Source organism: Rhincodon typus, chromosome 7 (assembly GCF_021869965.1).
Source record: "Rhincodon typus isolate 14 chromosome 7, sRhiTyp1.1, whole genome shotgun sequence".
Lineage (NCBI taxonomy): Eukaryota > Metazoa > Chordata > Chondrichthyes > Orectolobiformes > Rhincodontidae > Rhincodon > Rhincodon typus.
The window spans coordinates 56,408,928-56,420,404 of NC_063338.1; the positions used below are offsets into that span (position 1 = coordinate 56,408,928).

Here is an 11,477-nt window from a genome sequence, read left to right on the forward strand (position 1 = left end):
AAAGAGTCGCTTTGTGTCGGCACCATCTTATATCTTTTGGCAAATTTCATGAAGAATTTAGCACATTTTCTCACACTGTTCTCCGAAACATGCTTCGAAAGCTATGCACCATGACTGTCTGGTGCCCCACTCATCCTGTCTTCCCCTTACCATAGACAAAAGTAATCAGTACAGCTGGGATCTCCAGGGATTCCTGGCACCCAGCCATGCAGCAAATCAAGAGCTGTTAATCAGGAGTTGCCCTTCACCATGCACATATTGGAAGGCAAACCAAAAACAAACAATTCTCTGGGCATACCTTGTCCCCCCATCCTCACATGACTCAAGAAAACCAGTATTGCATATAAGAGCATGTTAGGGAATACTTACAGTTCAAGGTGAGGAGAAATCAGCTCCATTGGGCAGCCTATGAGATGCTGGACTGTCTTTGTGAATTGTGGCCCAGAGTTGACACTTTATGTTCTCCCGACATTACTGCTGCTTCATAGAGATGACAATGGTCAGTCTTTATTAACCAATGACATAGTCAAGATTGTTTGTGACTAGGATTTGTTGGACACTGCATGCATTTCACATGTAAGTTACTATGATAAAAGGTGACTTCAACTTGTATTGTGAAAGTGCCTGATAAATGAAATTGCCCTTGAAGAGTCACATATCACTAGACTTCAGCTGGAGTATTGTGCACAGTGTGAGTGCCACATTATAGGAAAGATGTGAAATCATTGGAGAGAGTGCAGAAGTGATTTACAATAATGGTTAACATTTTTGAGTCCAATGATCCTTCTTGAGAATGGGCACAGGAGTTCTGAAGAAAGATCACTGGAACTTGAAACATTAACTCTTCTTTCTCTTCACAGAGGCTGACAGAACTGCTTAGTTTCTGCATTAAATTCTGTGTACATTTTTTTCACAGCACCTGCAGTTCTTTGTTTTATTTTGCATGAATGGTTCCAGGAATGAGAAACTTCAGTTATGAGGATAGCTTGAGGAAGTTGGGATTGTTCTCCTTAGAGAGAAAAAGGCTGAGAGGATGTTTGATAGAGCTTTACAATATCATGAGAGGACTGGACAGAGAGGGCAAAGCTGTTCCTGCTTACAAAAGAAAAAAGAATGATAGCGCATTAAACTAAAGTGATGTACAAACGAAGCAAGGGTGATGTGTGGTAAAGCTTTCTCGCGCAGTGAGCACTTAGGGTGTTGAATGCACGACCTGGAAATGTGATGGAGGCAGGTTCAGCTGAGGCATTCGGAAGGGCACTGGATCACCACTTGGATAGAAATGATGTTCAAGGATATGGAGAAAAAGAAGGGAGATTGGTATTAGGTAATAGAAAAGGTGCAGGCACATTGTGCAGAAAGGTCTCCGTGTACACTGTAACAATTCTGTGACTGTAAAACTCATGTGCTATGCCAGAAAAATACAACATTTACTGCATCCACTCCAGGTGTAGTTGGGCTCACTTTCCATTTCCATTGCACACTTATGATTTACATGCATATGGAAACCAAAGTTGCACTTAGCACAGCAAGTCACAAACTGAGTTAGTAATCAAGGAGCCCCATCCAAACCTCCAGCTTCCTTTCTTGCTGAAACCCCTTATTGAACCCATCACTACTGAGCTTCCAAACATTCTTGCACTCTTCTTTGAATTACACCTTCCTTTCTCAACACCTGAAAGCCCTGGACCTACAGTTTAGTCATGTCAATCACTATATTGCACTATGCCTCTACTGAGGCCAGGGTAGTTGTGATAGTTGATGGCCACCCCCCAGGAGCCCATGTCCTCCATTGCCAAGCCTCTTCCCCCTTTAAATATTGATTTACCCTCCCTTCAGAATTATTGTTCAGTCTGCATCCCAGCATACTGCTTCCAATCTCTAGAATTGTGTTCCCCAACTTCCCGACCACAGCAGTGGCCCCTACTTTGACTGTTATTGAGCTGAGCCCTATGACTGACCATGGCCCACCCCAGCCAACTTGGATTGACAGACCCAACTAATGTGCAGCCAGATCCCTAACTGATCTCTGTGCAGCTGAATGCGATACCCACATTGTCATGCTCACGAGTGAACACCAACACAACATATTCATTTCAATCCATACCTATATCCTCTGACTCCATGCATAATTTACCAATGTGGGCCTTAATGGTCCCTGCTCTTTCCCTTAATATCCTTAATGTAATTGTAAAATAATTTGAGATTTTCTTTTATTTTACCTGTCATTATCCTTCCATGCTCTCTTTACACTCTCCTAATTTTCTTTTTATGTTTCTCTTTGCACATTCAGTATTCCTCCAGGTCTTCTGCTATTTTCAGCCCTCCATATTTGCCATAAGGTTTCCTTTTTCTCTTTAACCAATCCTGTATATCTCTTGATATCCAGGATCACAGGAATTGTTGGTCCCATGCTTTGTCTTATTAGAACATGTTAGCCCTATACTGTCTCTATTTCCTTCTTGAATGTGTGTCACAGCTCTGACACAGATTTACCTAAAAGTATCTGTTCCCAGTCTGCTCTAGCCGAATTATACCAGATCCTATTAAAATCAGCCTTCCCTCACTTTAGAACTATGATTTCAGGTCCACCTTATCCTCTTCCATAACAATCTTGAATCTAACAGAGTTATGATCACTGTTTGCAAAATGCTCCCCCACTGATACTTCAACCAAGTAGTTGACTTCATTACCTAAAATTACCTCCAGGACTGCCACTCTCTTGCAAGGCCTTCTACATAATATCGACTGTCCTGGATACATTTTAAGAATTCTGCTCCCTTTAAATCTTTCACACTGTGAATACCTCAATTAATGTTGGGGAAGTTGAAATCTCTACTATCACTACCCCAATACTTACACAATTCTCTGAAACTTACCAACTTATCTGTTCTTCTTTTTGTCTCATTCGAAGGGACCTCTAGTACGCTCCCAGCAATGTGATTGCACCTTTTTGGTTTTTTGTTCTCCCTGTATGACATCATTTGAGAAGCCTTCTAGGATGTCTTCCTTCCATACTGCTGTAATTGTTTCCACGATCAATATTGCAACATCACCTCTCTTGTCTCCTTCCCTGTTTCACCTTAAGACCCTTTTCCCTGGGACATTGAGCTGCCAGTCCTGTCCCTCTCTAAACTATGCCTTAGAAATAGCAATTAAATCATACTATCACGTTTTAATTTGTGCCCTCAGTTCATCTGCCTTGCTCTTCAGACTCTTTGCATTAAAATAAATGCCATCCAAGCTTGTTTGCCAAACTCCCTTTTGCCTTAACCGGCCTATAATTTCTATGCCTTCTTGATTCCCTTGTGGTATCTTCTAATTTTGGCTGTTCATTTTCTCTGCTGAATCTTCACTGAAGATTGCACCACTCCCCTTCCCCCTGTCCCCCCCACCCCCTGCCTGTCAATCTGAAATAAAAACAGAAAATATTGGAAATACTCAGCAGCTTATGGCAGCATCTGTGGAGAGAATCTGAGTTAACATTTCAGGTCTGTGACTGAAGGAAATTGGGAGGATTCCAATGCTGTAAATTGCAAGTACATTTGCTTCTGTAAACAATAGGAAAAGAGTGCACAGTATGACTTGGCTCCTCCACTTTCACATTTATATATGAATAATGCAAGGCAAGCAGCTAAAAATCATTCCAGTGAGATTCATATCATTCAAAACAACTTCTGGGCCTGACCGGATGGGCCAGATGCCCACATTACATTGGGCCTCAGGCCTCATCTTGATCGAAATGTTGAACTGTTGACACCCTATGGACATCTTTACGAAGCTCAGTAGAGAAGTCTCTTTAGCAGCGACCCTCAGGTAAATCTTTAAAGGTGATTGAGAAAAGGAAGGTTGACCGAGAGAGTGAGAACAGTGACTTGAGGCGGGAATGATCTGAAGGGGGCTACAAGAAAGAGGTTCAACCTTTGATCAGATATGGGAATGTTGCAGTCAGAATTGGGGCAAGCAGTGACTTTTCTCATATAGTGTCAGGAAGAACACTCCAGCTACTCCTGGCTTACTAATCACTTGCAGCCTGCAGGAGTCCATGTAAAGGCTGACTATTAGATTGCATACAGCCAGCATGACTTCCACAAGGCAATCTATGTTTCACAGGGGGCCTGAAATAATTGTTCAGCCTCTTATTTGCAGATGCAAAGAGTCTAGTGATGGGCCCTAGATTTTTTTTTTGCCTGTAATTCTACACTGAATATCGCAGTCCAATCTTTATAGAATGTATTTCCAGTCTGCCATGGGATGTGTGACTGTTTATTGCCTGAAAAATGTGTTTGTTGCCATTGAATTTCTAGGCCAGTTCCTAATGTCATTCTAGTGTGAAGTGGTGTTTCTACTGTGACCTGCTGTCAGCCCACAAAAAAAATCTAAATAAGTATGACTGAGAAGCTCATGCATTCAAGATCGTTATATAATCCTTGCCTGATTGTAATTTGTTGAAGCATCACTTTAGCATTTGATGCCATCATTTGAATCTGCTCATGTGTGAAAACAGTATATGTGTAATTGTGGAAATGTGGTTCACAAAACGAGATGACAGATAAGATCTGATATATTCAGTAACGTTAGTCATGGATAACCATCACTTAAACTAATATTTCTTCATATTGTATAAAATCTTCAGGTGCTAATGATAAATTGTTGTATCTTCTTCAAAACTACCCTGCAACTGGGTCCGTGAGTGCCCTCAATGAAAAAAAAGTGAACTGATTTAATTGTTGCAGAAGTGCTGGAAAGCCTCACTTTTCTGCAAATTCACAAAAACAGAGCTGTGAAAGAGACCAACTGGCAATGAAAGTAAAGCAAGGGCTGTTGTTTTTATGGAGTGGATGTGAGGCTGTTTCTATAGTAAAGACATGATAGTGGGCAAAGTAAGTAGTAGAGACACTGATTGATCAATAGTAAAATACTGGGGTTGTGGGGGGTGAGTTTCATAGGCGAGAAATAGAGTGAGGTGTGTGAAAAATAAAAAATGAATATTACTTTTGAAATTTTGGATTAGGGATAAGATCATGCGCGACAGACCGAAATTGCAGTTGTGAATTCCACAATATTTTCAAATAGTACAATCTTTTTTAAATATTTTATATCTGCTTTCATACCTGTCAACTTAAGTGTTGCTCCAGAAATGCACTAGGTGATTTTCCAAAGTGTTTGCTGAGCCAGGAACATTTCAGAACGTTCAGAAGCACACTTCAGAAATTTGAGTGAATTCTTGACTTTATTAATAGAGAAATAGAATACAAAAGCAAGGAGGTTATGTAAAACTATTGTAAATCACTGTTTTATCCTCAACAAGCATCGTGTCCACTTCTGGACACGGCCCATTCAGATGGATGTACAAGCCTGAGAGAAGGTATATGGGAAATTTATTGGAATGTTATCAAGGAAGAAGGATTCAGTTAATCCTGAGATGCCAGGATTATTCTCCTTAAAGCAGTTAAAGTTAACTGATGATTTATTAGAGGTTTTCAAACTCAAGAATAGTTTTGATTCTATGATGAATGCCTGTGCATGTGTGTATGAGAGAGAGAGAGAGAAAGTGGGGGGTGGAGAGAGAGAGAGATTCATTCAGGTTAATTTCCAGTGCTAATGAAACCACCAAATTGTAACTATATAGCCACTTTACTGATAAAACATCCCAAGGTGCTTCACATTAGCATTATAAAACAGTTTGACCCCAAGCCACATGAGGAGATACCAGGGCAGATCACCCAAATTTTGCTCTAACGTTAAGTTTTAAGGAGGATCTTAAAGTGGGGAGAGCAATGTAGAGAATCAGACAGGTGTAAAGAGAATGTTCAATACATAGGGATTTAAGAAAAGGAAGGTACGACCACTAATGGTAGAGCAATTAAAATCCAACAGTCTCAAGAGGCCAGAATTAGAAGAACTCAGGTACCTTAGATGGCTGTAGGACTGGGGGAGATTATAGAGACTGGGAATGGGGTGACCATAGAAGGATTTACAAATGATAACAAGAATTTTAAAATTGAGAAGTAGCTTTAACAGGAATCAATGTAAATCATGGAACATAAAGGGATGGGTCATAGTGTGAATCAAAATAGTCAGCAGCATTTTAGATGGCCTCAAGATTATGAAGAATAGAGCACAGGAGACTGCCCAGTAGTCCCTTAGAACAGTCAGGCCCAGAAGTAACAAAAATGTAGTTTCAGCAGCAGATGAGCTAAGGCAGGAGTGGGGAATGCGAGAGAGTTAGAGAACTTTATGAAGTGGAAATAAATGTGGGTGGTCAGAAGTTAATCTTTTGGTCAGATATGACATCTGATATTGTGAACAGGTAGTTGAGCCTCAAACAGTTAGTACGTAAATGCTGCAGTTGGTGGCAAGGGAATAGAATTTGCAATGGTTTTATTATAACTCTCATGTTTTCAGTATTTTATTGGATGAAATATCTTCTGAATTGGTACTAGACGTCAGCTATGCAGTCTTATAATATAGAAATATAGAGATGTCAACAATTGTTGATGAGGTAGAGCTGGTTGTCATCAGTGTATATGTGAAAGCTGATTTTGGATGATGTCACTCAGGGACAGCATGTAGAGATGAGTAAAAGGAGGGGCCAAGGATTGATGCTTTGGGAACACTCAAAGTATTGGAGACTAAGTGGGAAGAGAAGCCATTGCAGAGAATATTCTGGCTCTGATTAGATAAAAATGGAGCCAGGTGAATGTTGACTTAACCAACTGGTTGATAGTGAAAGGTTTTGGAAGAGCACAATTTGTTCAACCATGCCAAAGACTGCTGAGAGATTGAGTAGAATAAAGAGGGGTTGTTTACCTTTGGCAGAGTCTCCTAGGATGGTATCTGTGACTTTGATAAGAACCTTTTCAGTATGGTAGCAGTGGTACAATTCTGACCATACAGACAAAGTAGACGCGAGGAATTCTGTAGTGAGGGAGTCATCTCCTGATTCCTCAAAGCCTATCCACCAATTAAAAGGCACATGTCAGCTCCAAGAACATTCAAGAAACTTGAATGCAGACTGGATAAAGTGGCTAGTTGATTGCCATCCCATCACTACCTTCAACATTCCCTCCCTTCATCACTGGCACGCAGTGGAGCAGTGTGTATCACCTGCATGATGCACTGCAACAACTCACAGCCTCCTTAGACTAACTAGAAAGACAAAGGCAGTAGATGCATGGGATGACCATTACCTGTAGGTTCCCCTCTAAATCAGGCACCAGCCTGACGTGCAGCTATATCACCATGCCTTCACTGTTACTGGGTCAAAATCCCAGAACTCCCTTCCTTACATCATGATGAATGTACCTACACCACATGGACTACAGTGAGTTCAAGAAGGCAGCTCAACACCACTTTTTCCAAGGAAATTAGGCATTGGAAATAAATGCTGGCTGAACCAGTGATGCCCACATCCCATGAATGGACTGAAAAAAGAAACAGAGGTGGAAATCTGATTGATGGGTATTCAAACATGAAGTTCTGTAAAGGTTGAATATGGATTTAGAATATGACAATAAGCTTAGGAACTTTGGAGTGGAATGGGTGATTGAACTTGAGGTGATAGTTTGAAAAGGATGGGAGAGGATGTACACAGGACTTTTTGAGGAGGGGGTAATGATGGCAAAATCAAAGGAGAGTGGGTCAGAAACTGTAGAAGGAGAACTGCATTAACAATATCAGGGAAATTGGGTGATCAGAGGTTTAGTTAAAATAGGGTTCTGGAGATGGGTGTCATTAATATGATGAGCTCTTGAGAGGATATGACAGGAGAGAAACTGGAGAAAGATATCCATGCAGGGCTAGGATGGGGAGGCACAGAGGACATTTGGTCAGATGGTGTAGAAGAAGAGAGGAAGGTGGCAGGCATCTGATTGGATGGTCACAATCTTAGTGAAAAAGTAGTCCTTGAGTTTGATTTTCACTTGCTGTTGGAGTTATTGGTGGGGTGGGGGTGATTTTTGAGTGTAGATTTTAGTAGAGAAAGTAAGCGAAATGTTATCTTTGCTCTTTAGGATGATCCTGGAGTAGGCAGTGGTTTTAGCAGATGAGAGTAGGATCTGGTTCACTTTATGTGTGTTTCAAGCAGATATAATGATGAATGGAAATACCAGTTATCAACCATAGTAGCATCAAAGTTCAGCGGGCAATAGGGAAGGCAAATAGCATTTTGGCCTTGATTTCAAAGGGAATAGAGTATGAAAACAGGAAAGTCTTGTGAACACTATATGAGACACTAGGTAGACCTGGAATAATGTGCACAGATTTTTTTTCCCATATCTGTGAAAGATATACTGACATCAAGGCATTCTAGAGAGGTTTTACTTGACTGATTCTGGGTATAGTGGGATTCTCTTAAGAGGAGAACTTGACTACGATGTACTCATTGGAAGAATGAGAGGCAGCCTTATTGAAACATATAAGAATTTTGGGGTGTTCATAAGGTAGCTGCAGAGAGTGGATTGGGGATAGTAGGAACTGCAGATGCTGGAGAATCCGAGACAACAAGGTGCAGGGCTGGATGAACACAGCAGGCCAAGCAGCATCATAGGAGCAGAGAGGCTGACGTTTCGGGCCTAGACGATTGGGTCTGTCTAGAACAAAAGATATGACCTCAGAGTAATGGGTTGCTCAGTTATGACAGAAATGAGAAGGAATTTCTTCTCTCAGAGGGGTGTGAATCTGTAGAATTCTTTTCTGCAGAGACCTGGAGAGGTTGGGTCTTTAAACATGATCAAGGCTAAGATAGACAGATACCTAATGAATAAGGAAATCAAGGGGTATGCAGAAAAGACAGGAAAGTGGTGCTATGGATTATCAGATCAGCCATGAATCTCATTGAAGGGCAAAGCAAACTTGATGGTCTGAATGGCTGAGTTCTGCTCCTATATATTATAGTCCATAAGTCTGTATGCCCTGAATTTGAGAAAGCAGAGACGAGGACCGCTTTACTGGAATGGTCAGGGTTTTAAATCATTCGTGATTTTTGTGGCGACTAGGCCGTCAAATGTGGAAGCAAGGGTGTGATTGAGTATAGGCAAGAATTTGTGAATGTAATATAATTGATGACCTCCATTGACATATGTAATTTACGCAATCTTGTGAAAATAAAAGATGAACATGCAAGAACCAACATTCAGTAACGTTTAGCACAGGCAATATGACTCAGAACTTTATCTTAAGGGTAGACATATTTATTTCAGTCTTTTCTACATTAAATACAAGGTGGAAAGTCAAAGTCCAGTAGGACTATCGTATTTTTACTTTCACATTGCTTGGTGTTTAGAAACAAGCTATTCATCATGGAAATCTCAGCATTTACTTTTATTATCCATCAGGCACAAAGGTTAAATATTTCTCATGCTTATGCTCAGTTGACACAGGCATGTGCTTGTTTTTCTTCAAGGCATTGTACAACAATCATTTAAATAATAAAAATTGACATGTGAAGTCACAAAGGTAAAAGATGGTTTAGCCTGACTACTAAACCACCGAAGTCTGTGTAGCTGGACAAGCTGAAGTAGTATAAATATTGGTTCTGATGGGTCACCTGGAACAAGTTAGTTTAGATGTTAGCTTTAGCTTTGTTACACACTTACTTTGTTCTTTTTATGGAGATGTCCAGTACATAGAATTAGATAAAATGGTGTAGACAAGGGTAATTATAGTTCCTGTAGATAGAGTGCATTACAAAGGAACAATATCAGGAGTTTAGCTTCACAAAATTGAACACAACATAGCTTTTTTTTTAAATAACAAAGAAACTTTGAGGTTTACAGCATAAAAGGAGCCCATTGTGACTTGTTCAAATTAATCCTGCCAAGCTGCTTTATGTCTATAAGTTTGTATCTTTACCTGCATTAATTCTTTTCTTCCGACTTTTCCCTTAAAATCACAGTAGTCTTTGACATATTTCAAGGATTTATGTATTTGAACCTTTTTTCTTCCTTAATCACCAACATCTTCCAAATGTCATTCAATTGAATCTTAATCTCCAATTGTTTTTTTTCCCACTTGTACACTATGTCACAAGTTTCTCTGCATTAAGTTGCATCCGCCAGCCAACTGTCCATTCCACTAAGTTAATAATGCCATTCTGATGTCTTTTAAAATATTTCTTGCTGTTCCTCAAACCTACCGGTTCAACTTTTTTTTTAGTGCTATGCAAAGAAATGATAGAATTGGGTGACAATGTCAAGATCATCTGGGAATATCCTGTTGACTTTTCTCATGCAGATGGCAAGATTCTTGCTAGGCAGCAATGAGTTCCCATTTGATACACATTATTGCATGTTAAACAATCTGTTAACAGCCCAACTTGCCATGAGTTGCCATCTTACCAAACTTGCCAAAATTACCAAACATGATGAAATCTCAACATGGAAACCAGTGCAGGTTGTTGGTGAGTTCAACTCGCTTTCTCCAAAATACCCTCCGTACTGGACACTGGGCACCAACTTCATACCCTGTGCATGGGCAGCAGCCACCTGCAATCCATTGGCATCAGACATGTTCTAGCTTCAATGAGCACTTGTAGCACATACTGGATCCATTTACAGATACTTCTGGATTTTAATGATGCACCTCAGGGCACACTAGAAACTATCATTGTAATGCAACAGCAAGGACACTTTGCTGCAGGAATTATGCACCCAGCTTATGGACTGGACGAGGCTGGATTTCCAGCATTTTTTTACTGTCATGGGACTCAATCATTCCAAATCTAAGCCTTGCATTGCCTTGCCTTACATTTTTCACATTGTCCCTTCAGTCAGAGATATAAGATTAATATTACTACTGTTTTCCCCAAGTTATTTACCACAGAAACAAAGGCAGGAAGATTGCCACAGTTATAAACACACCTAAATCCAGTCAAGGGCATTGCTTTCACTCAGGGGTTCCTGGCACAGTCAGTCAACAACATCCTTTGTGACCAGTTCAGGGCTTGCACAGGGCAGGCAATGCTAAGATTCTCTGCTGATAATGGGTGAGAAGCTGAATAAATGGGCAACACACCACCCATCTTGATTCTTTCTGCCCTGCTGTGGGCTGATTTGCTGCTGGATGGGAGAGAGAGGCAGACATTATGGAAGTTGAAAGTGCGCGGCACAGCTATTGTTTTTGATGCAGGTGGGTCAGTTCCCTAACTGAGAGAGTAGGCTGCATGGAAGATATGCAGGGTTAGGGGTGTTGCAGTTATGGATTCAGTGAGGGTGAATAGGGAAGATGTTGCAGACAATAGTGGGCATGGTTGAGCATGATCTCAGTGGGAGGTGGGTCCAGTTGCAGAGATAGATTTAGTGTGAATTACTGAAGAGAAGACAGTGAAATTTATGTTGGTGAGTGGGGAAGGCCTTTGATCTTGTTCCTACAGTGCTGGGCATTCCTGCTGATGGCTGAGACTGCTCCAAATTGGCGATCTCAGAGCAGGTATCGTGGCCTCCACAGCTGGTCCTGAAGGAAGAGGAAGTCTCTCC

General features: G+C 40.8%; 1 protein-coding gene across 1 annotated transcript in view; it reads right to left on the reverse strand.

Annotated features, from left to right (window-relative positions):
- ifih1 (interferon induced with helicase C domain 1) overlaps positions 1-11,477 on the reverse strand; it is a 130,463-nt gene that overhangs the window by 32,129 nt on the left and 86,857 nt on the right. The gene's annotated exons all lie outside the window — the stretch shown is intronic.